The sequence below is a fragment of the Aphelocoma coerulescens genome, chromosome 8 (genome assembly GCF_041296385.1).
Source record: "Aphelocoma coerulescens isolate FSJ_1873_10779 chromosome 8, UR_Acoe_1.0, whole genome shotgun sequence".
Lineage (NCBI taxonomy): Eukaryota > Metazoa > Chordata > Aves > Passeriformes > Corvidae > Aphelocoma > Aphelocoma coerulescens.
This window is the reverse complement of record NC_091022.1, coordinates 18,016,535-18,043,856: the sequence shown is the minus strand read 5'-3', so window position 1 is coordinate 18,043,856 and position 27,322 is coordinate 18,016,535. Positions and strand designations below refer to the sequence as shown.

General features: G+C 40.8%; 1 long non-coding RNA gene across 4 annotated transcripts in view; it reads right to left on the bottom strand.

Annotated features, from left to right (window-relative positions):
* The window catches only part of LOC138114021 (uncharacterized), a 254,311-nt gene that overhangs the window by 7,987 nt on the left and 219,002 nt on the right, over positions 1–27,322 (bottom strand). The gene's annotated exons all lie outside the window — the stretch shown is intronic.

Genomic DNA, 27,322 nt, shown 5'->3' with positions numbered 1-27,322 from the left:
GCGAAAGTTGGGCCCATTTACACCAGCTCTCAGTTTGGTTCACTCTCTCTCACTCCTCTGGCTGAGGTCCATTTGGCCGACAAACCTGGAACATAAAGTCTGCTAAGTTTTATAAAGCAATTATTTAATTTAAAAAGTCTCTTTCATTGCATTCTAATGGGATTTCCATCAAATACAGCGTCCTCCACAATATCTGGGGAACTTTTGTTTACACTATTAACTATGACACTTTTTGAAGAGCTCTAGAAGACTTAAAGAGAGGAAACTTCCAGAGCCAGAGTTGTGTGGCCTGGCAAGTGGGAACTGAGCCTTCTGTAGAGTTACATCCTCCAGAAGCAGGAAACGTATGGAATCATTTGAGCTTAAGAGACTGTGACATTTTTATAGAATGAAAGGAGGAACTGAGAGATACAGTGACAGAGCCGGGAGCTGCAGCTGGCTGGCTGTTCCACAGAGCATTCCCCTTATAGATTTTTATGACTCTCCTAGCCCTAATATTAAACACTTGACCTTTTTGTCAAATACTATTTTATGTTATTAGGTTGGATGATTAGTTACTAAATATACCATCTATAGTAAATAGGAAATGGTGTAGTCTGATGCTTTCAGTCTTAGACCTTTCAGGTTTTGGTCCTTTGGCATTTAACATTAGACCACTGAGTGCCCTTATATTAACTTAAGTCCCTTGGTAAGCAAGAAGTGCACAGCATTTTCACATAGGACAGAGGGGTTTCTGAGGCAGCACTACCAGAGTGGAGAATGCTGTAAACATTGCAAAGTCAGGGATAACTAGGAGCCAGCTGATGCTGAACAATACACTTTAATCTACAGCCTAGGAATAAGTGCATTTAGTTTTTAAAGTGCTGTATACCAGAACTTTGCAAATGACTATGCCCTGCACCTCTCTCCCTGGTGAACTCTTCTATTCATCCTCTCCCCTCCCACATATAAAATTGTACTAATGTTGGAAGCAGAATTAATAATTTGCTTTTTCCCCTCTCCCTCCCAGCACTTCATACCCTGTTTTGGGAAACCCTGCTGTAAACCACTCCCTCCCATAAATACCACCTCAAATATTTGGATTTAAAGATATGTGGTTACAGACAGCATGACCCTGAATTTGTGAATATTTATAATAGTTTTGGAAGACAAAAAAAAGATAAAAAGTCTTCCTGGAACTTAAAATGGTTTTAATAGGATTGGATCAAAATGCCAGTGCAGAAACATCTATCACCCTTGGAGGACAAGCTGCATGAAGAAGAAAACAGAGACTTATTAGTAAACGCTGTGGAGCTTATTTAGAAGAGCACCCCATGGAGTCCATGTAACATATTTATAGTGTACAACTTCAGCCTGGACATAGATTTATGATTTGGGTGATTCCTCATTACCAGCAAATGACAGAACTGCTTTATTTTTCAGCAGACTGGGTCTGGTTCTGATCTCAGTCCTGAAATGTAAGATTGGTACAGCTCCAGTCATTTCAGAAGAATCATTCCTGCCTGATACCAAGGTTTCAGTTGGTCTACTGGATTTAATAAGCCAGCTGCTCTAAATCCTAGAATAGATTTCCCCTCCGTTAATACAGGATGGTACTTGTTAGCCAAGGACTCACCCATTTATGTGAGCAGACTAAACTGCAGGATTTGGCCTCAAATTTGCAGAGCTGTAATTATATTTTCTTTGATTACACACAAGTGGGATGGAGGCAGCCTATGTGCAAACCAGATAACATGATCTTTCTGCAGTTTAACTTTTTGCTATTAAAACAGGCGTGTTTGAGAACTACAAGAATTAGGAAAAATTAGGAAAAAACAGCCCTTCTAAAATCACAGTGTCTGAAAGGTTAATGAACAGTGAATCTTAGTCAGAAGCACCACCCTGCTCCTATAACTGCTGTCCACTTTGGTCTTTTAATAATAACAGCAAAATGTTATTGAAGCTGAAGTTATTCCACTGCAGTAAAGCATGGTTATTTAGCAAACAAATATATTCAAAATAAACTGCTGGAAGCCTGCTGTGCTCCAGGATGTGCCAAATTGAGTTTCTCCTGTCTTCCCTCTTTCCAGATGCCCTCTGCTTACTTCAGCTCTTGGCACACACCAGTGCAGTGACACGTGACAACATGAGGCTTAGGGCAGGTCCTAGTCATTGTTTCCAGAATAGGAATGAGCTGGGACTCCTCCACAGTCCTGAACAACACCAGCCTGCAACGGTGGAGCTTCAGCAGATGAGAATTTGCTCCCCAGGCATCTTACAGATATTTGCTGATCCCAGAAAGTCATAGAACAAGAAAGCGTGGTTGCAGGCCCAGCAATCCCACCTATTAGATGTTTCATTACAGAAGTGTGTGTTTGAAGCCTTAAACATTCAGTCCTTGATTACAAGATACATCTCTACAGCACAGGACAACACTGAGAGAGCTTTTCTGGCCTAATCACAAGAATCAGCACATGCCTGTTTATCTCAGTGCTTTGCTCTCAGTTGCTACACCCAACTTGTTGAATGCACCTGCCTGAATTACCTTTATACTTGGAAGAAGTTTACATCTGCCCTAGCTGGAGATCTAAACTTCTGAAATCTGTAGGCAAAGTGATGACTAATTCAAATGGCCTTTTATATATGGATCTTGACGTAAGTATAGTCAGTCTTTGGCCACGTTCAGTTCCCACATCAGTAGGTGCAGAAATGGGCATGAAGCAGGAAAAGCAGTAACAAAAGACGAAGTAGAAGAGTTGTGCCACATATAAGATATTTAATAGTTTGGGTTTTTTTGTTGCCACTCTGACCCTTTTGTCTATGCTACTGACACAAAGGAGATAAAAGAAAGGGTTCGTTAGAACACAGCAGGTTCATTGGTATCATCTAAGAATTTGGCTCTAAAAGTAAAATCACTGTTTATGCCACAGCTGGCCTTGGTTCATTGGTTTTTGTTATATTACCTAATCTCTTTGCTAAAGAAAAGGCATTCTAATTCTATGTAATTGCAGTATTGCCTTGACTCTTGAAGTCCATGGAGCTCTTCCAGGACTACATGAGTGCAGAGCAGAACAACAATATAAAAACCTGTTATGATGTTGGTGCTTAAAACAGAGAGATATATTTGCTGAAGGCTTCTGTAATTCTCTGGACTGGTTAAAGGAAAAAAAAAAAAAAAAAAGAGTGGTATATGCATAAACCAGTTTCAAACACATGATAATATTGGCCATCCTATCCACTTATACCCTAAATCAGCAATTTTCTAGTCTGTGTGGCTTATCAGAGGACTTCTGTAGTAGCATTTTACTGCATAAATTCCATTAGCTGTATCCATGAAAAGCCACTTCTAAAATGGTGTTACAATTATGAGTTTTTCCCAGATAGGTTCAAGTGAAATAATGGAAGTTAAACACAAAAGTCCATAGCAGGAAGTCAGTAGCAAAGCTGCAGAGAGTATGGCAAGAGATCTGGCACCAAGATGCAGCAGGCCAGACCATGACAACTCCCTCAGCTCAAACCCATTCAAATTACTTAGCTGTCAATCACAAAGTAGGACAGAAAATTCCTCTCAGCAACCAGTGGACATTAGCCAGTTATCTGTAACAAATTATGTGATTCTTTCTCAGAACTGGAGTTAGGAAACTAGATTTTACTGAATCAGACTGTTGTCCTGAGTATGCCAAAGCATGCCATGCCTACTCTTCCTCTCCTTCTATCTGAAGGATCGTGTTTCTCAGTGAATCCAGCAACATCCTCTGGCTTCCTGGATGCAATATCTCTCTCTTGAGAGTGAGGAAACTATTCAACATAATGAGAAATCAAAATTCAGATTCCATCCTAGAAGACCATTTCCCAGTTACACTATTTCAGCTTTTGTTCTCATTCCACATGGTTTTCAAGCACAATTTACCAACTGTGATATATCTTATAACCTCCCATAGTCAGCCAGACTTGTGGATGTTTGCCCTCTTCTGTATTACCCAAGGACATGAAATGTTTTTAGTTGGTATGGAACAAACACACACAGATATCTGATATAAATCATTATGACCTTTGGCCAAAACATATGTTTTAGCTGTGGGCTTGTTTTTCTATGGCTCACCATTTTTTCCATTACATCTAGCAGAAAGGATAACACAGGCTACATTTGCTGAGAAGCAGTTTTCTTATAAATCAGGCCAAAACACAGTGGCTTGGCTTCTTCATCTAGGACCTTCAGGTCTGCACTGCACCCAGACATGTCCCAGGCACCATCTGCCTGTCTGTGCAAATGTCAGCACAGTTACACCACGGCAGCTTGGACATCTAGAGAAAACAGTTAGTCATGCTGAGAAAGTCTAATCTCCTCTGTCACAAAGTTCTAATGATAATTATAATGGTTCCATAGTTCAAAAAATGAGAACATGCATATATAAGGACAAAGATTTGACACATGGGAAGTGTAAGGTGTTATAAATAAAGTTGCTGGCATTAATACAATGTGTTATATTCTAAAAAGCAAAGCATAGCAAATATGTCCTTTTAAAACACAAAAGCAAAAGCTTTGCCTTTACCCACTGATGTTTCTAAGCTATTTATGCTCAGTCCAGCTCCTGTCAGCTTATCACAAGCTGCATGTTTTCATTGCAATCTACTGCATAGCATCACTCCAGCTCAGCTGGCATCTCTTAGGAGAAAACAAGATGGATTTCACTCCTTTGCTTCACGTCTACCCTACATCAATTCCTGTACATAGAACTCTGTTTCTCTCTGTAACAGTGGATGGTGGTGGGCCAGCTTCAGCATCTCACTCATCCATCTCCTTCTCTGCTCAGGCACCTGTCAGCCTCCATGTTTTTGGTGCAAAATGCACCATTTTTCAGGCCTGAACATTTCACTGGAATGGTTTATGTCTTGTTCACCAAATATCACAGCGGGGAAGGGAGAAAGGTCAGATGGCCTTACTAATAGGGCTTTATTTTGAAAAGTCTTCCAGTGGAGCATCTGGGACCTCCAGGACACCCTCCCTGTGGTTATGTTGAAATGGCTGAGGAAGGCGAGCTAACCGGATTCTGGAGTATTTATTTTATTTCTGTTATTACAGCTGAGGCATGTGACAGAAATATATAGTCATCTCAGTGCAGTTTTGTCATCACTGACAGAAAATGGGACACATGAATAATACACTGATATGTTTTTTTAAATAAGAAACAAAGACCTTTCAAGACTGGATACCATATAAATTGCTATTAGCAAATCTGTATACCAACCAAAGATGGATACCAACGATACACTCCAAACAAAATGGCTGGGCATTTAAGTTAATCTTATTTGGCACAGTGCAGGTTGGAACTCCAGATGGACGTAAGCCTGGGGGGAAAGACACATCTGCCTGCAGAGTCATTGCTAATACTGATGTGAGATTTTACATCTTCTTCCCCCATTTTATCAGTGGGATCTAACTTCCCTTTTTCACACAAGGGTCACATCACTTCACCTGTTACTTTTACTGGTTGATTAAACAAACTAAGCAATTACCTGTTCATCCTGCGATCTATTAAGGCAGGTCTCATTGAGAGACCTCTGCAGATCATCAGCTGTGCTGAATGTTCTAATTTTATAGCTCTTGGGACTCAAATTCCTAAACTACATATAAGTTTATTCTTCCACTTAATAATCAGATTATAGCTTTGGATTGGTGACATTAGCAATTTTACAGCAAAGATGGGAAATTTCTGTTATGGTATGGTTACATGACTTCATCAGACCCACATACATACACATACATACTGTAATACATTATTTTAACTTAATATTGCTAATTCTTCCTGTGCTTTGCCACTGCATCTGAGTCAGACCAAAGTCCAGACATGATGTCTGCTTCCTGTTGCTGTTTCACATTGCTTTTGTGGCAAAATGGCTGATAGGAGAGAAGAAAGCCTTTGAAGTGTTCTGACAATTTCTGTCAAGAAGATCCCAAAAGCATGGATAAATGGTTTTTTCTCTCCCAGAACTCGCAGCTTAAAGTACAAGAGGGTTCACTGCTGTTACTTTTCTTATTCAAAACCCATACAAAACCACTTGAGGATATTGTGAAATGGCATAGGCTACAATGTCATCAATATCCTGATGACACCAAGCTCTACGTCTCCTTTTCATTGAAGCCATATGTTACAGCTTCCTTGTGTCTGGCAGAGATAAGACATGGATGAAAGCCAGTTGGCTGAAGCTTTCTCTAGATAAGATGAAGGTAGTATATGGGTTTGGCAAGGGAAAAGTGTTTTGAGTTGACAAAAATCTGCTTCCAAAGTTGATGGAGATTCCCATTGTCAAAATGCACAAGGGATTTACTGCTTCCTACCTCATCCTGAAGCCCCAGCATCAAAAGTTACCTGAATCTATGTGTTTCTTGCTAGACTTTACTCACTAGGTGCTCCCTGGGTTTCAGTTGGCCACTCTGTGTTGGCCAGGCACACAAGGTCAATAAAGGCTCTGATACGTCTTTGTCATTACTTTCAGATACTCTCTAGCCTATTCATAAAGATGTTCAGTGACAAAGACCCTGTGCCTTCCTGATCTACTGCTGTATGCCACCAGATTCCTAAGGGAATACCAAGTATTTACTAATAATTAACTGACATTTTTCTTGACATAACTGAAGTGTGTTGGTACTTACTTTCCTCAGGAACATATGAAAGGATTTCCTTAATATCCTTTTCTTTGGAGCAGAGTTTATCGTGTAGTTGAAAAGCCACACTATCTTCTTTAAGACCCTTGCTTAGGTTAGACAATCTCAGATCATTCAATCTTTCCTCACAGAGCAATTCTTTTTTTAGACTTCTGAATATTCTTTTTGCTCTCTCCAGCTGGACTGTATTTCTTGAACTGCAAGCCCCAAATGGAGGTCACAGTAAATCAAGTGACATTTTAAGCTTCTATTAAATATAGGTAGGCAATAGCACCATTTCTGCTCCAGGCCCTTCTGACATATTTACTGGGTGGGGGATCTTTGCTTGTTATCTCTTCTGCAATATGATAATATGCACTCAGGCCCCCAAACAAAACTACAGTTAGATAGCACAGAGACACATAGGGCAGTGAAAACACAATAAATTCTACTCTCATATTCCAAATTCCCAGCAACATTTGACGTTTTGGGTAATATTAGGTTCCTCTAAGTTGTCCATCTTTTTTTCTCTGCAGTTCAGAGCTCTCCTCTTAACTGAGGATCCTCTCTCCCATCACACCAGTTTTTTTTCATCCCACCATTACATGGAACCTTTCTGCTATAAAGCATTCTGTCCTGATCCACCCTCCTGTCCAAAGCTGCTGATTCTTCCAAAAGCTTGAGTCTTTATTGCTCCTTTTAGTCTTCTCTTACTCCTTGCAGAAATTTCCACTGTGCACTTTCTCCCTGCTTTGCCCAAATGAAGAGGCAGGAAGAATTAATTTTCTCAGCCCATTGGACTAGATGACCATCAAAGTTAATACTCGAGCACTGTTGCTCATCTGGCTGGCATGGGACATTTTCCTGTCAGTTCTACAATTCAGCCTTTCCAGAAGCCCAGCTAGAAGCCACAAACTGGATAGATAGACACATGTACCTACCAGCCACCATAGGCTTGCCCTTGGGCATATTTGGAGGTGAGGGAAATGGGTTCACCCCTTCCAGAACACACTTCATCCTTGGCATGTCTCTTATCTTTGATTTCCGCAGTGCTACACTGCCACTATGGGACTACTCTGGAAGCACAGAAGGAGCCTTCTCAGAAGCTTTGACTAATACAGGGTGAGGCTGCTTGCTCTATTACAGGGCAGAGAAAAATTAATTAAAAAGGACAAATTACATGTGTTCTCCATATCGTGCATGAGCTGCCAAATGCATGCTGGCCTGAGTACATTGATGCCTGGCTTTCTTCAAGACAAGTAGATCAGGATTCTCTAATTTGGACAAAGTAGCTCTGTAGGCAGAGCACTGCACCTCTTGGTAAGGCTCACCACTGTGTCCAATAAAAACAGGTGACTGGGAGAGTCAGAAGCTCTTTAGCAAATAAGTAAAAGGAAGATGTTATTAAATTAAGTTTATAGAAGAACAAGGAGGATGACCAAACAAGAGCCATGATGGTCATTTCTTAATTACTCCATGTGCTAAAGAGATAGGCAACATATATGTAAATTACACAGACTCCATGTAGCACAAAGAAGTTACTGTTCTTCCTCCCTGTCCCTTAATGAAATTTATGATGCTGCAATTTATTAAATCCTTCTCTCACATGTGGAAATAAAAAAAATAATAATCTTCAAGATGCCCCCAGAGGAGCACAAGAGACAGCCGGCTGATGCAAACAGCATGCCAGGGTTTTATGCAGGAACTAGGAGTATTAAAAAGGAGAAGCAGATACATTAGAAAAAATTCCTGATAGTGTTGGTGTTCAGGTTAGGCTGTCCAGAGAGAGAACTAATGTGTTCTCAAATCATTACTGTGGATTTTTGGTGACTGTAGTGCCATTCATGAAGCAGTTACCCAGATCTGTAATGTGAACAGCCAAGATTTCATAGCTTTTTGACTAGATTTTAAGGGGAATGCTGTGGGGCCCTCATGTTTCATGCCCTGGAATTACAAACTGTGCAGTGACCATCTTAGTACTTAACATATAAATTCATTCAGTATAAACAACAGCCCTGAAGAATGGCAAGCTTTGTTATCTGCACATCAGAGTCTTTTTCAGTGTTTTAAGAAAAAAAGCATGCAAATATGAAGACCCTGACGTTTCCACAGAAATCTCTGGTTAAAGAGAAATGACAACACACTCACACTCAAGGGGAAAGGACAGTATGGCTAAGTGCAAAGAACAGCTGGGGTATATGTAATGTTACAGTTATTTTTCTGTGCTTCCTCTAGGATGAACCAAAGACCTTGTTTTGCTGGATGCTGAGTGCCCTAAAGTCCCATTACACATCTTAGGAAAGGACCTTAATGGTTTTATTGGGACCCATATCTGTACATATAACATGGCCTTTGAAGATGAAAGGATTTTTTTTCTCTGCTTCCATTTGTTGCTTCTTGCTTGACATGTTCCTATATGGACACTCAGTCCCCAGATATCTGCTCCCTAATCAGGGACATCAATAACATTCTCAGTGGGAAAACTCTGGAACACCTATGAAAGTCAGAAGTGTGAGGAATACATCTCAGATGATGCGGATGCAGTCACTGTTGTATGATCAGATAAGCAACATTGCAAGTTCATTTTTGTATGCTAAATAAAATAAAAATGTCAATATTTACACATAACCTTCAAGGCTCTTACATTTGCAGCTCTTTAGTATTCAGTGCAGACCACATTTTCTTTAGTCCGTTACCAACAGCTTGGAAATTTAGTTAGAGGATGCAACCCAAATGTTCCTCCAAATGTTGTTTCCAAATGGTCATCTTGAAAAATGCTGTTTAAAAGGATGAAACCTTTATGTGAAGATATAAGAGCCCATGCACAGAGAAATATAAACAGCAAGGAAATAATCTGAAGATTAAAACCACTAATGATAAAGATATTACTGTAAGGCATAGTTTAATTTGTTGGTAACTAAATCACCAGAGGCTTTTTACAGCCTCCTTGGAACCTGAGTATTGTGTACTGCACATTCAACCTCTAAGTGTACAGTGACACAAACAAATAGAAGTGATCATAACAGTTGAAATGTAGTTAGAGACACAATTGAGAACATCTGTATTGTAAGCAGAAATAAATTAGAAATACTGAAGTGTTTTGTAGCCGTGAAACTGAGGGATAAAAAAATAACCTACAGCACCTGGATTAAGGAGTTGTAAATAATTTATAAAGGAAAAATCTCATTACCCCCTGTGTAAACTCCCCCCCAATGAAATATATTTTATGAATGTTGCATCACAGTAATAAATGCAGCATTTGTTTTCCCCATAAACTTTCCATTTCATGACTATAAGATAGTTTGGATTTCAAAATAATGGCCAGTGAATGTACTGTTTGCAGGATTAGTTTCCCTCAACAAGCAGCTTTGAACTGACCTTCAGTTTTTTTGGGCTAAAGAGCAGGGACTTACACAGGCTTAGCAGAACTCATCTTTGTGCCTACAGAGCTGTGTCAGTGTTCTCCAGTTGCAACAGAACCGTACTATATAAACAAATCCAAAAGATCCACTAGAGAGTATTTAGACTCTGAGCCTTGAGTGTTATAATTGCCTGATATCATGAAAGATTTGATGAGATTATATTATGTAATGACTAGATACAAATGTGGAAAATTTTCCCTCTTGTAAAAAAAGAGGTCTTAGAGTGCTGCATGCTGCAGGATATGGAGCTTCTACTTACAGTAAAAAGAGCACATGCCATAGAAAAAAACTGTAATGCTTTCTTTTGAGTTTGCAGTTTTCCTTTGCAAATATTCGCAGTTTTGTGTAAAAATGCCAGGACTGATTCCTTGCTTGTGTCAGCTTTGCACTATCAGCTTTGCTGAAGTACTTAACAGATTTATTCTAGATTTAGGCAGTGTATTATTGTCAAATTGAACCATCAGCTTTCTCTTGAAGATACCTTGACTCCCCATATATGAAAAGGGGTCAGCTTCCTGATGATCCAGGGCACCAATCACTGATCCCCTTGGGCGAGTCCCTGGATCATCTGCACACCCCATACACAGTCACCAAGCCACAGCCTGGTGAAACATGTGAGAATGAGGATGAGACACTACAAAGGAAGTCAGCATCTAGAGTCAAACTGAAACCTAACAGATTACAAATTAAAAGGATAGGAACTTCCCACTGGCTGAGAGAGATAAAATGTCACAAACATAAAAACATTATAAAGTTAGGCTTGAGTCTGGAGTGCTTTCCCTTTATGATTAATGATTGGGCTCAACAAGGATGGGAAGGGCAAAGCAAAATTCCTCTTGAACCAGCTTAAAAATGCCACAGCTGAAGAAAAAAAAATAGGAACATCAATTTAAAAAAATAACAAAACAAACCCCCTCTACTAAAATGTAAAGGTCAGGAAAGATTTGGGTGTTTTAAAATGCTGTCTTGAAGAAATTTCATAAAGGTTAAGATGTCATGTAGTTTCAGAGTTATGGGCACTGGAGGGGGGTCCTTGAGTGCCAGCTATTCCTCGGGCCACTCACTGACTGTGAGCTGCAATGACAGTGGACAGCGGGAGGCTGGCGGATCAGAAGCTATCACTGTGCCACTGGGGAAAACCCATGACTTGCTCCCCAAAGAACGAAGAACTGTGTGAATATTTCAGTGTCTGAGATTCAGGCAGTAGATAAAATAGAAAAACATGCCTTAAATATAAGGGTCTAGTTTAAATTGTCAAGAACAAACATATTCAGCATTCAGGCTCTTCGGCTTAGTTCACTGTGCCTGGGAGGAGCAGGAGGCACAGTAGGCATGTTATGCAGAGCCCAAGGAGCTCCTGGTGGCAGCCTACCCTACACAGTTCAATGGCTCCAAACAACATGTGGATTCCTTGTGGTTCAAAATCCCTGAGGGCACACAGGCAGGCAGGACAGAACAGGAGTTGTAATACTTCTTTTTCCAGGTGTTACAGATGAGAGCAGGAAGACCAATATGACTGGGGAAGAGTTTGGAGGGCAAGTTTTCCTTCACCTGCACTCTGCCATGCCCACTTGGCAGTTGTTAGGCCCACCCTCCTCCTGCAGACTCCTGTGTCCTGATCCTATTTAGCACTGACCTGGCCCTCCTGCCTGACCCATCTTGTTCTCCAGCTCCCCCTCTCTCCTCTTCAGGTCTTTAGTTCTCTCATACAGCATTGCTGTTTTGTATGGACTACATCTGCTGAAAAAACCTCAGACTTTGAGGCTTGATTTTTTTTTTCCCCCTCACTCTCATGTTCGTGATTTTTAGACTTGAGTCTGCATCAATGCTGTAAGAGCTACCTTTCTCTGCTTCAAATATTCCCTGCTTCACCTCCCCTCTTCAGGTTCCCTCTGATAGGCCATTTTACCTTGCCTCCTGCTTTTGGCATGCTGGCTACCCTAGTGATCCTGCATATTCTTTGACAGCAACTTGGGGAGGAAAAAGCCTGGGATTGCTACCCAAAGCTCCTGCATGGGAACTGTGGATGTAGGGAAAGCAGAGCACCCACCACTATCTCTTGACAAATGAAACCTATTTCAACATGATGTGAATTTCATTCACAGACAAAAGGTGAACTATGAGAAGGTGAACTCTTTGCTCTTAATGACCAAACAGCTGCAACACAGAGACTGTAAAATAACAGAGAGAGAAGAAAATCTTAGGAAACCTACACCTGTTCTGGACAAATGTTACATGGAGGGTAAAATTCCACAAATATCAATTATTTCATGAACAGAAATAAAAGAATGTTGTCATCAAAATACCATCAAGGCCCTTTTTCATCACAAATGGGTGGTACTGTTCCAACTGAAGATGTAATGAATAAAGTGATTTTAAGTTACATTAGAGCTTAGCCTCTTTTGCCTGCTTCTCGTTTTGCTCCATTTCGTCCTTTTCTACATCCATCTGTTGCACGCTACAAGCTCCCTGTGACAGCTACCATGAGGCCTGTTTTTCAGCCCTCTCTCTGGCAGCTTTGCACTGCTCAAGAGACCAGAAGGCAAAACAGGTCTTTTGCCCTGAGAACACCTTGGATTGTGAGGTCTGTCAAAAATCTCTTGCCCTGCAAAGGGAATATAACAAGGACAGGACAAGACACAGCTTCAGAAACCTGGGTTGCCAACCCAAGAATGGGGAGAAAAGTAGCTTAGTTTAGTTTCCCCAGCCCTTACTCAGTCAGATACTATGTGTAGCAGGGTATGGCTACAGGCATACATGGCTACAGCAGTGTACTCTACATCTCACCACTTGACTGTTTTACTCTTTGAAGACTGTCATGCAAAATTACAGTGCTGTATAAATAGTTACTATAATAGATAATAATAATGGCAGCAAAACTTCCCCCAGTGTTGTGTTTCTCCTTCCTTGGTTTACATAACTGCCTTGTTTCTCAGAAACATCCTCCAAAAGTCGCTATTTTTTTCTGCCAGTCTAATACATACAATTATTATTCCGAAAAGCTGAAATACTCTGCTTTAGGTAGCAAAACAAGATGTTAGCCCAGTAAGTTTAGATACAGCAGAAATGCAATTAATTAATAATTATTCTTTATAGAAAATTAATGCATCTTTATAATTCTTGGAGAAAGCTGAAAAACTGCATAGTTAAAATGATTCCTCAGTCAGCAAACAAAGCAAACAAAGACATTTTCTTCTGTCTACTGTGTACATCTGGGTGGACAAAGACAGAAAACTCAGGCTTATGTGCATAGGCAAAGCAGCTCCCAGCATCACCTCCCCTTGTCCTCACCCTCTTAAGCACACACTGTGCATCCTCAGAGCCTCCTGGCTGCTGGCTCACATAAGTCTAGTTTTATTTAGTTTCCCTCAATACAGAAAATGTATTTGAACACATTTGTCTTTTCCCCCTCTGTCAGAGACACAGATGCATATGTATACATATGCATGCACATGCAAAACATTCACACCTACCATACTCTTGAGTTTAGCATCAAAATGATGTTGAAACACATTATTAGGGCATATTTTTTTATCTGAAACTGGCTAGATTTTCCCCTAACAGCTGCACTCTAGATTTTAATTAAATAATACCAGTTGTGCCTTATTTAACTAAGCCAGCACATCTTCCTTATGTTTGGGAATACTAATTTTTTAATTTTAACTTTTTTTCTAATGAATAGGTTTTTATTTTGATCTGTAGCACTCTAGCTAAGAAAACCTTCAAATCAGTATAACACTACATAGGCAAGGAAGGGGCATTTTTTTTGGCTAGGGCAAATCTTGGTCACATTTTTAGCAGGCTTAATTTAAGCCCACAAATTTGTCCCTGAAAAACAAATACGGGTGTAGTCAAACTCCTTGTAGCTTTGGTTCTGTGATTTGCTGCTGCAAACCTACAGACAACAAGCTGAAAGCCACCTTCCTAGGCATATTCCCCTTAGACCATAAAAAGCTTTGGAGTCATCATCTCTGTTGCTGATGCTATTTAATCAAAGAGGATTTTTAGGTATATTGAGTATCTACAGTGTTTGAATATACTGCTAAAAGAAACAAAAATTGTAACGGATCCCTGATCCATTCAGAAGGTCAGCATCTGCAAAACACCCTACAAAGGAAGCAAAAATAAAGGTGTATTATCATCTTTGCTATCCATGGAAAAGTTCTTCTACAAGTGAAAGATTAAGGGAGGCTGAACAACTCCTTCCTTCTGATAAATACTGTAATAGTTTTTACTTCATGGTTTTTACCTAGGAAATGTAGCTCTTGATATATTAGTCTCACAAAAACTACTGGTTACCAGTGAAAAAGCCCATACAGAACAGGAGCAGGTCAAGAAGATTGTTGTTTTAAAGGAATAAGAACTCCCCTCAGCTTTAGTGCAGTGAAGATCTTGCTCCTGAAAAGGAGAGTCACAGAGTGACTGCTGACACAGCAGAGGTTTGGAACCTGGCCCTGTGAGCTGCACCTCTCCTATATCACCTGCCTACCAAGCTCCACCACCAATTACCATCAAGACAGTTGAGATCTACATGATCAGCAGGAAATAGTACCTGTAAAATCAGCTTAAGGGGGAACACATCTTGAAAGCTGTGCAAGCAGGTAGGACCATCCCAACTGTGTGCTTCTGTGATTTTTAACAAGAAAAGCAGGGTGCATTTTCTGTGCAACTTTATTACTGCCTTGTCCTTGGAGGAAGCAAACGGCTTCTCTTCCATAATTGTCATCTACACCACTATAGGAATAAATGGAGCATGCAGAGTGTGCTACCCAGAAGCTGCAGGATGGAAACAGCCCCCTGCTTGGGTTGGGGGAGGCAGTGGAGAATAGAAGTTATTACATAAAAACAGGTACCTGCAAGAGCAGCCGTAAGTCTGTAACTTTAAGACAAATAAATATATTTGCATCTACAGGGAAGAAGTCTGCCATATCTGAAAAAGCTGTGAAGATTTTCTCAGCCATCACACAATTTGTCTCCATGATACTTTGCTTCCAGTGTCATGTACATAACATCCTATCTGTCACCAGAGTCAATCTCAACAGCTGCTTGACATGGCTCTAATCAAGACAGATACAAACCCCAGTAACAAAGGTATTATTGCCCCCAAAGCAAAGTTGACACAATTGGCTGGTGTGTTTATTTAAATAGCTCATATCTATCCTGTTAGCACATTCCAAATCAAAGTCCACATTGTTTATTTTAAAGTGAATTTTGGTCTCCTTCTCTCCTTTGTTTATGAATGTCTGTGTTTCTGACAGCTGATAAAGGGCATGCTGAAGATTTACAGTATCCACAGCTGGTTGTGTCGTGCAATGGGACTTTCCCCACATAAGTTTGCTCTATGTGCCTCAGCCTCAGAGAAAACTTCCCAGTGAGAGTTGAGTCTCATGGTGAGGACAGCTGGCCTTGCCCTGTATTGTTTTTCCCTTCACTGTGGGGAAATTGCTGTATGTCAAAGCCTAGCAAAAGCGACCCTGGGAGAGCCTAAAGTCTTTCCTCAGGTAGAATCTATGGGAACAGAAGTGGTACTGGCTTCAGTGTGCCTCATGCCCAGTCCAACAGTGCAGTTTCTATGGCCATTAATTCTGACACCAGGCAAAGTGGTCACATGGCGCTAAGTAGGAGTAAAATTTTATGTTCCATATAGGCTCTGTTTATTTATACCTGAGTAAAATTCCACTGCCTTGTTACTGCTGTAACTGTGAAGAGAGTCAGTCTAGAGGCTCCTGCTTCTCCAAGTCCAAATTCTATCTCCTTTGGCAGGATGCTGTCTGTACACCAACTGGAAAGGAGGAAGGACAGATGGAAAAGAGTCCATGAACTGATATACCTAGAATCTTTGGCTCCAGATCAAAAATGTATCACTTTTGGCCATCTTTGCTTCACACTTTCCCAGTAGTGGCACGGCATGGGGATCTATGTTGTTCAAGAACTTCATGTTTTTCCTTTATCATTAGAAATGTGGTGTTCAAAACCCTTGTGAGATGTCTAGGGCAGCATCACATTCTCTTTCACCTGCACACACGCCGAGAAGGAACACTACACATTTGCAATGCTTATACATTGCATCACATTACCTTTTAGTTTACAGAAATCCTCGCTTAGACTATCAATGCCAGGGTGAAGAAATACATAAGTGAGCTACCTGCAGGTGAGGACTGCACAGGAAGAGTCCTGGTGTAATTCATGACTGCTCCCAAGCACCCAGGGTTAAAGTATGCTTGGGCACATGTCATGTGCTCTAGTAACTTCCAACTCTTATTTGGTAAATAAGATTCAGGCTCTTTGTCTTTATACTGCAAAATGATCACTTATAGATCTAATGAATGGTATAACTGGATAAGTAGACACCTGTTAGTCATATGACCTGACAAAAGGTAAGGAAAAAATAGAAAGACATGCACAAAAAAAAGCCCTAAAGAGAATAAAAGAAACATGCCAAGAGAAAATATGACACACATACTTTATACATGTTTAATTTCTGTTGTTTTGGTTGGAAAACAGCTGCAGGTGTCCTCTAATTATATCACCATTTTCACAAATATCAACTGTCATATTTAATTTGTTACATTTACCATCCAGCCTCCTCAAACAGTGCACTTCTTTCATTACACATTTAGTGCCAGAGTTTCTAACATTCAAGCTAACTTTCAAGCTAGTCAATTAATGCATTATTTACAAGTGAAATGTTATTAAAAACAGATTCTTAATTTACTAATGATTTAGTAGACCCCAGGCAGTATTCCAATTTGTTTTTATTGAAATTGGAAGAACATTTAGAACAAAGGGGAAAGTAATGTCAAGGATATTTTGGCCTATTCATCTGTGCTGTACTTTCTGTGGTATTATGTCTACCCCTACATCTTCCCTCCCTCTTTTTTATATTGTATTTTTAATACATAACCTAACCAGTTGCAGCATGATTGAGGGGAAAGGTCTATGAAAAATGAAAAACAGCACAAACACTATTGTGAGTTTTGTTTTTAAAAAGCACCAGGCAGTCTGGAATGACTCAATACACATGTTCACCATACAATACAGCATATTTTGATTTACAGCGCTGTTCTAGCAGCACAGCAGGTTAAGAAGGTTAGAAGTCAAGGGAAATTAAATGTTATTAGCATTCCACCATTGTTGTTCTGTACAAAAGTGAGTATGTAACTTTTCAAATGCATTTTTAAACTCAAATTTGTTTCTGAGGCTTTTAGCTTGTCAGAAACTTTTATGAGCACATGTGTGTTTCTTTGTCCTTTCCCTTTTTTGCTCCTTTTCGTCCCCTATCTATGCCTATTCAGGATGTTCATTAAAGAATAATTCCACTCCTACCTTCTTTCTTTGCCAAACTGCCACTACCTACAATACTGCTGTTGTCATTAAAATGTTGACATTGACTTTTAGGGCCACTTAATACAGGAAATATCTGTGATTCAGTGGCAATACTAATCAGTCGCAAGCACTAAGCATCAACATTTGTGACCATGATAGCTTACTTCTTTGTGTTTGTTTTTGTGTGGGAATAAATGAAACCAAAGCAGGAATTACTGATCAGAGTGGGTTTTACTCCCACAGGTTGGCTTACCAACCACAGATATACCCAAACCACATGGCTTCAATTTACCTTTAAGGGCAGGGTGGGGGATGCTTGTTTCAGGACTCCAGCACTCCCATATATGGGAACACCTAACTCAGACATAGGTGTGGACACCTTCACTGGGAGATCTACATGTGTGTAAAGAGGCTGGGGCAGGGAATGTCTAATTTAGGCACAGCAGCTCCAGCAGTCTTGGTGAGGAAATCAGGAGGCTAACAGGTGCTTTCACAGAGCAGATAGGGCCCCAGGTCTTGTTGTTTCTATGCACATAAAGTCTGCATCAGAAGAAACTTTGTGGGCAAAATACTACCACACCTAACTAAATGAGAGCCAACCCAGGTAAGTCTACACCACTACTACTTCTAAAATGATGAGAGAGGCAAAGCTGAAGCCTCTTTGTGCCTCAGACTGTCATTTGTAAAACAGGGATAACACTGCTCCTGTACCTTGCAAAGCTGATACAAAGATAAATTCAGTAATTATCTGTGATGATGTCCTTTATGATGGCAACAGGACTCACACAAATCGGGCTGATGGATTTGTACCTTTCCCTACTAAGCCCTGGTATATTTGGAAGACCTCCTGTAGGTGACAACTTCTCAGGGTTGGGTGTGAAGTCAGATGTACCAGGCTGGCCATGAAATGACGCTTTACTGATGGTGGCACAAAAGCTGCAATCCCTGCCCTGTCACTAAGCACCTCTGGTTCCTATAGGTTACTGGGTGCCCAACGCAGCACCAGTTTCAATGTACAGGGAGTCAGGTTGGCTGTGCACAGCCCTCATGAGTGTCTTGTGGCCAAGTCTTCTGCTGCCTTGGTCGCTGACCACCTGAGGCTCATTCTTTACTGAAGGGTCCTGCAAAGCTACAGCAATCATCAGAGCTTTGACCCTTGTCTACCTCACCAAAAGCTGCTGACATCCAGTGTTGACCCAATCCACCTCCTGTGGTTGGTTCAGAGGAGGGTCAAGAGCCCCCAGCCAGCACAAACCCAGCTAGCTTAGGAGGAGGCAGGGGTTCTGGGTTTAAAAGCTTCTGTTCTCACTTCTGCTGATGAGCTGTTGTGCTGGATCATTGCTAAAGAAGTCATCAGAAAGTTTCAGACTTTGCAAACTAATGCTGTGTTTATTCAACTTTCCAGTCATTCCTCTCTACTATCTGTGTTTCACATACCGTGAAACTGCACTACACTGTGCAATTGAATTAGTTGTACAGTGACTCAAAGGCATTAAACAATGACTTTGATATTTTAAGTACTGTCTAGGAGGGATTTTTAATTCCTTCCTCATAATGAAACAAGCAACACATGAAAAAAACCCCACAGTTACACAACCCTGAAACATTGATTTTCTTTTCCATCCTGGGTAGACCCCTCTGACACAACAGAACAAAAAATATCCTTAAAGCCTTTAGCTTGTTTAGTAGCAGAATAAAAATAAAACAAGCATTGACACATGATTTTAATGCCACTTGGTAACACAAGAAATAAGTTCCCATTATTAATCCACCTTCTAAGTTCACAGGACGTACTCAGGAAGCAAACCCTATGGAAACTTTCCAGATATTATTGAGTCTAAGGGTGGACATGTCCATCCTTCTCCAGCTGCAGATAGATCTGCTGAAATGGCCAGTGTCCCAGATATGGGCTGGTTAGCAAAGCCCTGGTATTTGAACTGTTCAGGGTGAACCTGTTCATTGTGATTGTGACAGATTAGGGAGTGGCCACGCAAAGAGCTTAGTTGGCAACTTGGAAGGAGATGCTAACTTTTGGCAAAGAAGTGATAACAAACTGCTGGAAGGAAGAGAGACCCACTGCTGGCACATCGACAGTCAGATCAGAAGAGGATCCACACAGAGCCTCAATCCCCCACTGGTACCCCTGGAAAGCCAGGGAGAGGAAAAAGAAGAGATGGCTGTGCTTGCACTCACTTGGTCAGCAGGACCCTAGAGTGGCACTGAAGCAAACAGCTCCTGTGTGGCACAGGGGGCTGAGGTGGGTCCCAAAGGCCGCTGTTGCCTCACAGACAGCAAGGGGATCAGCTGTTGCTGTGGCACAAACAACACTGAAGGAGAGTCAGTTCTGCCACTGAGAAAAGACTCTCCAGACTGGTTCTTACTGGAGATGGAACTGGAAGTGGGGGCAGAAAGAGGGAAAAATGAGTGAAGAAATGCTGTGAAACTACTGGCATTAGCTGCTAAGAGCACAGGGCCAGGCGCCTGAGCGATGACTCACATCTAACAATAAATACGTGAATAGTTCTTGAAAGTGTGTTTGACTTTCACAAAGGGGTTTAAGCAAATATTTGTTTGTTCATTAGTCTTGAGCAACACTTTTATGGCAGGAGATTCATTAAACCTTAACGTATATCTGCAAGCGTGATATTTGGTTGTCTTGCAGATTAAGACACAAAGCAATGCACACTGTTTACACAGAATGGTCTTGAAATACCTGTAATGGAGTGAGGTACAATTAGACACTGGCATTGTGAATCTTTAATCTTTTGAAGGTAAGTTGGGATGCCATGTCTTCCATGTCAGCTTTAAAGGGGCCATTTCTGCTTGTGTGTCTGCATCAACTTTCAGCTTCCCTGATTAGTCTTAAAAAGCTGATAAATGAAATCTACTTCATGAATTAAATTATACCTGTGTATGAGAAAGCCATTGCCTGTTACAGATGGTGCTGTAGGGTGCCTACAACCACTCACAAACTCCTCAGGACAGATGACAGCACAGACAGCTCTGTCCTGCATTAGGAAAATATAATTTGAGTAGGAAACCCCTTCTCCAAATATCCTGAGGTGACAGCACCACAACAAATGAAAGATTGCCATGGTATCAGATGGTATGGACAAGAAGTACACATCAAGCTCTGCAAAGTGTCTGTGTGTGGGCAAGGCCATCCTTACAGGCCTTTTGTGCTCACTGGAGCCTGGGCCAGCTGCCTGCTGGTGGGTTATGCTCGGGTCACTTGTCGAGCTCTGACTCAGGACTTGTTAAGGTAACTAGAAATGAGGAAGACCGATCGTGCCTCTTCTGGTGGTTGCAGGAGGCATTCAGAAGAGCTCCCTCCTTTAGAGCTACTTTGTACTATGTAGGGTATATGCACTCCAGCAAAAACTGAAGTTGGAGATATATATATTTTCAATCTGCAAAGCAGATTGGGAAGTGATTGTGACCAAATCCTTAGTGATGTAACACTGACTGCAGCATAACTATTCAGATTTATACCTATCAAAACATAACTATTCTCAAGTGAACAAGTTACGCTTTGCCTCCTCTCTCTGGCTGTTTTTTTTCCTGTGAGCAGAGCTGCACAGTGTAATGTTAAGTGTGATGAGGGTCAGCAATAACATAATCACAGATCTGAGGTCTCCAGTTTATGCACCTCTGTGTCTTCACCTCATCTCACCAAATGATAACATAAAAGGTTATGATGTGCAAAGCAAAAAGCCCAAGTTGTTAACTTCCTGAACTTGAAAATATTACTTTCCTAAAATTATTGCAAACACAACATACTTGACATTCTATACAGATGATGTGAATGGAAGATGGCATGCAAATATTTCACAATATAGTGGCATTAATATATTAAAAGCCCTATGTATATATTTGTTATGACAATGAAACCTGTACATTACTTGATTTGGTGTAACTTGTATCAGTATTTCAGATGTACACTTGTGACACTGAAGAAAACTTCTGTTTGGGGGAAAATGATGACCAATATCTTTCAATTTCCCTATGCATCCCTGGCAGCAAAGAAACTGAAGCCACTGAATATAGACTGACATTTTCTTCTACTTCTCTCTGCTTTTCTAGATAGAAAATGTGTTCAAAATCAGTCCATAATGAACATATTTTCCTGCAATCTTGGTGTGGGCAAAGCTGGTGTGGAAGAGTGATCTGATCAGACTTTGTGTCCTGCTGACTTCACTGCCATTACAACTTAGGGTGTTCACAAACCCTGCGGTAAGAAACCAGAAAAAATTTTATAGGATAAAAATTGTTGGCATGAGAGAATTTCTATGTGGTCTCAACCAGATGCTCAATCTAGTAGTACACGTCGTGGGAGCACAGAAGAAACTTACTCCAAAAGCTGACAACATCAGTCAGGCGCTTTGCTTCCCTTCAGGGCTGTATTACAAGGACTATCCATAATAGGCCATAATAGGCCAACTTCAGAAGGCTTGGGACTGTGAATTTTTTGGGGGTCTTTTGTATTACAGCTGCTAGTGCTAATTTTATAGCTTAGAAAGCACAGAGAATGATACATTGTGCTTAAAAAAGAGGAAAAAGAGGAGCTCTCCCTTTTCCACACTTGAATACAACTGCAATATGTGCAAGTTTCAGAAAAATAAAGCATCCTGAAAAGCACTTCTGCTCATTAAACAATAATAACAACCTCTTGTATTCCCTTTTCTCCCTTCTCTTGTTTCTTGCTAAATGCAGCTCCATGTCTCTGAACATCTTCCTTTGAATCTCTGATTCTTCCTTCTTGATGACATTCCCCCTGCCTCAAACCTTCTCCAGAGGTGAGCCCAAGGCAGGCTGCACAACTGAATAATCCTGAACTTGATAAACATGGATTTGCATTGAAATGCATGGCACTGGCCACTTCTGCTTTGCTCTTGCAAACAGGATGACCAACTTCATCCTCAGAAAGTTCGACCTTAACTCCGCATTTCCTGACTGGACAAGAATCTTCTCTGCCTTGAATGATACTGCTGTATATATTCAATACCTGTGGCACTCTTTCCTCAGAGCCCTTCATGCCCAGTAGTTAAACCCTATAGATGATCATACATGAATTCTACATAGAGGTACAAAATCTTAAGATATAAAAACCTACTATTCATTCCTAGTTGGCATTTGGTAGGTGAGCTGATAACCTTCTCATTGCCCTGGCACCAGGGAGAACTGGGATTTGCTGGTTGGGAGAAATTGAAGTGGTATAGGTGAAGACTGTAAGGGGAGGGTCCTGTTTCACTAGAGGACTGCACTCAGTTTATTGTGCAGTTACAGGAAAAGAGGAGCAGAGTGGCTTTTAGGAAGTGCATAAAACTTGGAAAAGATGACAGCTCAGAAAAATGAAGACGCTTCCTGAAGGAAGGTGAGCCCAAACTGAAGAGTTTAGTTGAAGATCTGAAATTCTCCAAGTTTGAGAGTGTTTGGATATTAGATGTCTGTCTCATAATTGCTTTCCTGCCTCGAAATATACTGATGCCTCCTAAAAAGTAGTTCAGCTGGGCCTTGCCAGAAGCAGATCCTCAAAGGCATAGTTAAAAGCTGAAATGGCAACACTGAGAAACAGTGTGAGGAACTTGCAGGCATGTCTCAACAGGGAATGGTACAGGGTCTTAGCAAGCCTGAATCCTGTGAAGGATTGTAGGAGGGCAAGCTGTGAGATGGTCAGGCACTGTACCAAGTTAACTCTGCTACACCCACTTTGAAACTCAAGAAAAAAGGACTAACAGTGAACAGGGATTTCAGTCATCAAAACAGGGGAGTGGTCTCCTTCACTGGATTGTCATTCTTTCTGTTTGGTTTTGATGCCATTTAGCATTTAAACAGGTGGCATTTGAGCAGAATCAGTTTCTCCAAAGACTGCACCTTATATATTGAGTACAAAAAAGTTATTTCAAGGGCTGTGTTGCTATGTGATTGCAGAAACAGCAGTGCAGGGAGAAATGTCACCAATAAGAGCCTTTTGAAAATAGAAAACATTTAGCTGTTGTGAGATTACTTTTTCTGTTTTCATTGTTTAGAAACATATAAAACGACTGTAGTTCATATCTGCACTTTTCACAGGTTGTGTGACTCACACTGTGATTATACCAGAAATACCAAAGAGGGAAAATATACATAACTCATGGTTAGGATTAAATGTGAGTTGCAAATAATCAGTGTTTACAGCACATTTAACCTGGGTGCAGTACAGTTTGTTCAGATTTTATTTAAGACTGAATATCCAGTGTTGTGTTTGGAGCAGTAAGTGCACCACTGACATGAGCAAGGACAGGACTTTTGCTGCTGAATGCCAAACAGAGTTTTGCTGAGTTCAAAAGTCTGGAAGTTCGCAAAACAAGTAGCGTTTCTTGCCATAATTAAACTGCAAAAAACATTTGCTTAAAAAAAAAAAGTTTTAATTACAATTGGCATTTTCAATCCTAGTGCTGGAGGCAGTTGTCTTACTGAAAATTGATGTCCTTTATGGCATTGGCAATAGACAAATCCAGTGGAAAAGCCTGTAAACATGTTTCTAGGTGAATTTAATATTGGTTTAACCACTGGAGAAAGCATTTTGGTTGTTACCCTATTATTAAAAGAGGTTGGAAATGGATTCACACACTCTCCTCTGCTGAGTTAATTGTCATGTGGTTGGCATCATAGGCAACATCATTTTTCAGCAACATGGCCACCTCCAGCACTAAGCACACAAATACCAATTGTATCTGAAAACCACTTCTCAGTTCTACTACACAGAAAAATATTTTGCAGTTTATTTGTGATGAAAGACAATTCTCTTTTAAAGAACAATGGAACTATTGGTCTGAGCAAAAGAAATCAAGCTGGGAACCGTCTTTTAAACTCCATGTGAATTGTCAAATAGACTGTTAGTCAAATTTTGGCCCTATTTGAACGCATGAATATTAGAAACTCACTCTGTGCCACATATCAAAGAACCTGTGCCTGGGTAGGGCTTGCCAGTACATATGTGAATGCTGTGGCTAAACTGTGTGCTGCACTGCTGCCCTCAGCTTCAGCCCCAGAGGTGGCTCCCAGCAGTCTGCACATCAGGCACCATGGATGCCAACTCTGAGTAAAACCATTTCCATAGCCCAAAGTCCTGAAAAAGGGTCTGAATAAAAGGCCTTGAGCATATGAATATACTCAATATGCAGACAACATTAAAGAAAATATTATTAGGACTTTTGCAGTATCCAGCTGTGGGGTTTTAGGTGCTTACCAGAATAAAGATGGGTGACAATTTTCATCTTACATTTTTAACATTCCTCCCCATGCTAGAGATCTAATCAAGACAGAAATGAATAAGATGTGATACAATACATTAGATACACATGCAGCTGATACAGCCTGACTGATTAGTTAGATGGGATGAAGACACTTAGGCATAGAAAGACTTCTCCCAGTGCTTGTGCTGTCTCCCGTCCCCATGGGCTGCACCCTGTCTGAAAGCACTGTGGCACAGAGCTGAAGCTGCATTCAGTGTGGGACAGAGCCCAGTGTGCCCTGAGGAGGAACGAGCAGAGCCTTAATGACATCACATGTTCCCCATTTCAACTTTTGTATCTGGGGGCTGTTATTTTATCTTTGGCTATCAATTAAAAAAATACAGAGATTTTGAGCAAAATTATTATTGTCTGTTATACTGACTACTGGGCCAAAGGTAGGTAATTGGCATGTTTTGGCCTCATCCACTGGATGTAACTTAAAACATGCAGTATAAATATATTAACTCTTTTACATTTTAAACAAATTTGTTTAAAATGGTGCTCTCACAAATTAAGAAGCAACATCTGTATTAATCATAATTCCTGAAGAGCACATTACCAAATGAGACACACGTGCAGGGTTTTAGTCCATCTGGCAATGAAACTGATTGTACCTGAGTTACCTGGCCAGTAAGGGCTGCGCAATCAGATAATGTGGTGGATTAACATTTCTTAGAAGCGATTTGGCTAAAAAAATGTAAATGGCAGAAAAGCAAAAGGCAAAGTGATCCGCCCATAGACATGCTATGCTTTCTGAGACAAACAAACAGATTACTCATAGCCCAGTTGTAATCTCACTACTGATTTTGGCTGTATTTGGACCAGTACAGTAGCCTAAAACTGACCTACTTTAGGAAAGAATCAGAGAGGTGAGGCCTTTTTGTCTGTTACCAATCCCTTGGGACAATATTCTCCTTTTTTAGTGTTTTATAGATGTTTTAAAAGAAGTGCAGTGCCTGGAGCCTAGCATACAGAAACAGTTTTATAGTAACATAGAGAAGAAAAAAACCCATACATAAGGAAGCTTCCAAGAATAACTGATAACTGCAATAAGGAAAAATACACAAAAACCAGGTTAGGTTTACCCTCAGCTGATGTAAACAGGTAACATCATAGTCACTTCACAAAACAACCTCTTTCACATCTTTAGAGTTCTGGTATTTTAAACATCTTAATTTGCACACTTCACATACTTTTTGGGATTGCTGCAAACACTGTAATTTCTGCCCAGTGAATGTCTACAGAGAATGTCTACAAAGTGGTTAACCTGGACCTGAAATGACTGCTTGCTACATGCATTTGAACTTCATTGTTCAAGTGAACTAAACTTAATTGTGATTAAGCACAGCCTGCGAATTGTTTGTGGGAGTGGTTCTGCTGCCAGGGGACTGCTCAACTGCATTGTGAGAGTCGTGGCGCCTCTCCCTAGACTCTTGGAGGGAATTTATACTGTTTGTTTCACCCTTGGAAAAACTCCGGGATGGTCTGCATGATATCCTATATTGGTTGTATGATAAATGGATAACATGGTTGTCCTATGGTAAATTATCTACTGCTCCCAAGGACAGAAGAGCTTCTGTAAGGTGTTCAGCCCTTTCACTTTTGTTTGTCCGCTTTTCTATTTTAGTTTTGATTTCTTTTCTCTTTTTCTGTCTCAGTTCATCCTGTGATTCTATCCTTCCAGAGCTTTAGGATCTCTTATTTCTCTGGACTCCACTACTTCTTTGGCTTGTTTTGTACATAATTCATTGAAGTCTTTATACTTGAAAGTATATAAAGCAGGTTTTAGGCCTTTGGGTGGTTCTTCACTATGACTTTGGGAGCAAAATAGTCTCACAGAGATGCTCACTAGCTGCACCTCATTTAATACCTCCACCTGACTTTCAGGCTGTGTTTTTTATCTTGCTTAGTGGCATTTATATGTGCCATTTATATGGTATTTATATAGGCCAACTATATGAGGTTCAACAAGGCAAAGTGCCAGGTCTTGCACCTGAGTCACATCAGCCCATCTGAACACAAGCCAGTGTGTGCCCAGGTGTCCAAGAAGGCCAGTGGCATCCTGGCTTGGATCAGCAATAGTGTGGCCAGCAGGACCAGGGCAGTGATTGCCCCTCTGTGCTCAGCACTGGTGAGGTCACACTTCGAGTGCTGTGTCCAGCTCTGGGCCCCTCATGACAAGAAAGACAGTGAGGGGCTGGAGCGAGCCCGGAGAAGGACAGTGGAGCTGGGGAAGGGTCTGGAGAGTGATTCATATCAGGAGTGCCTGAGAGACCTGGGGCTGTTTGGCCTGTAGAAAAGGGGGCCCAGAAGGTGATGTTACTGCTCTCTACAACTGCCTGAAAGGAGGCTGTAGTGAGGTGTGGGTCAGTCTCCTCTGCCAGGTAACAAGTGACAAGACCAGAGGAAATGGCCTCAAGTTGCACCAGGGAAAGTTTAGATTGGAAATTAGGAATTATTTTTCTACTGAAAGGGTGGTCAGGCACTGGAATGTGATTCCCAGGGAAGTGGTAGAATCACCATCTCTACAAATGTTCAAAAGGCATGTGGATGTGGCACTTGGGATATGGTTTAGTGGTGAACACCATGGTGCTGGGTTATGGTTGGACTCAATGATGTCAGGGGTCTTTTCCAAACTTAACGATTCTAAGGCATAAATGCTTATTTTTGTG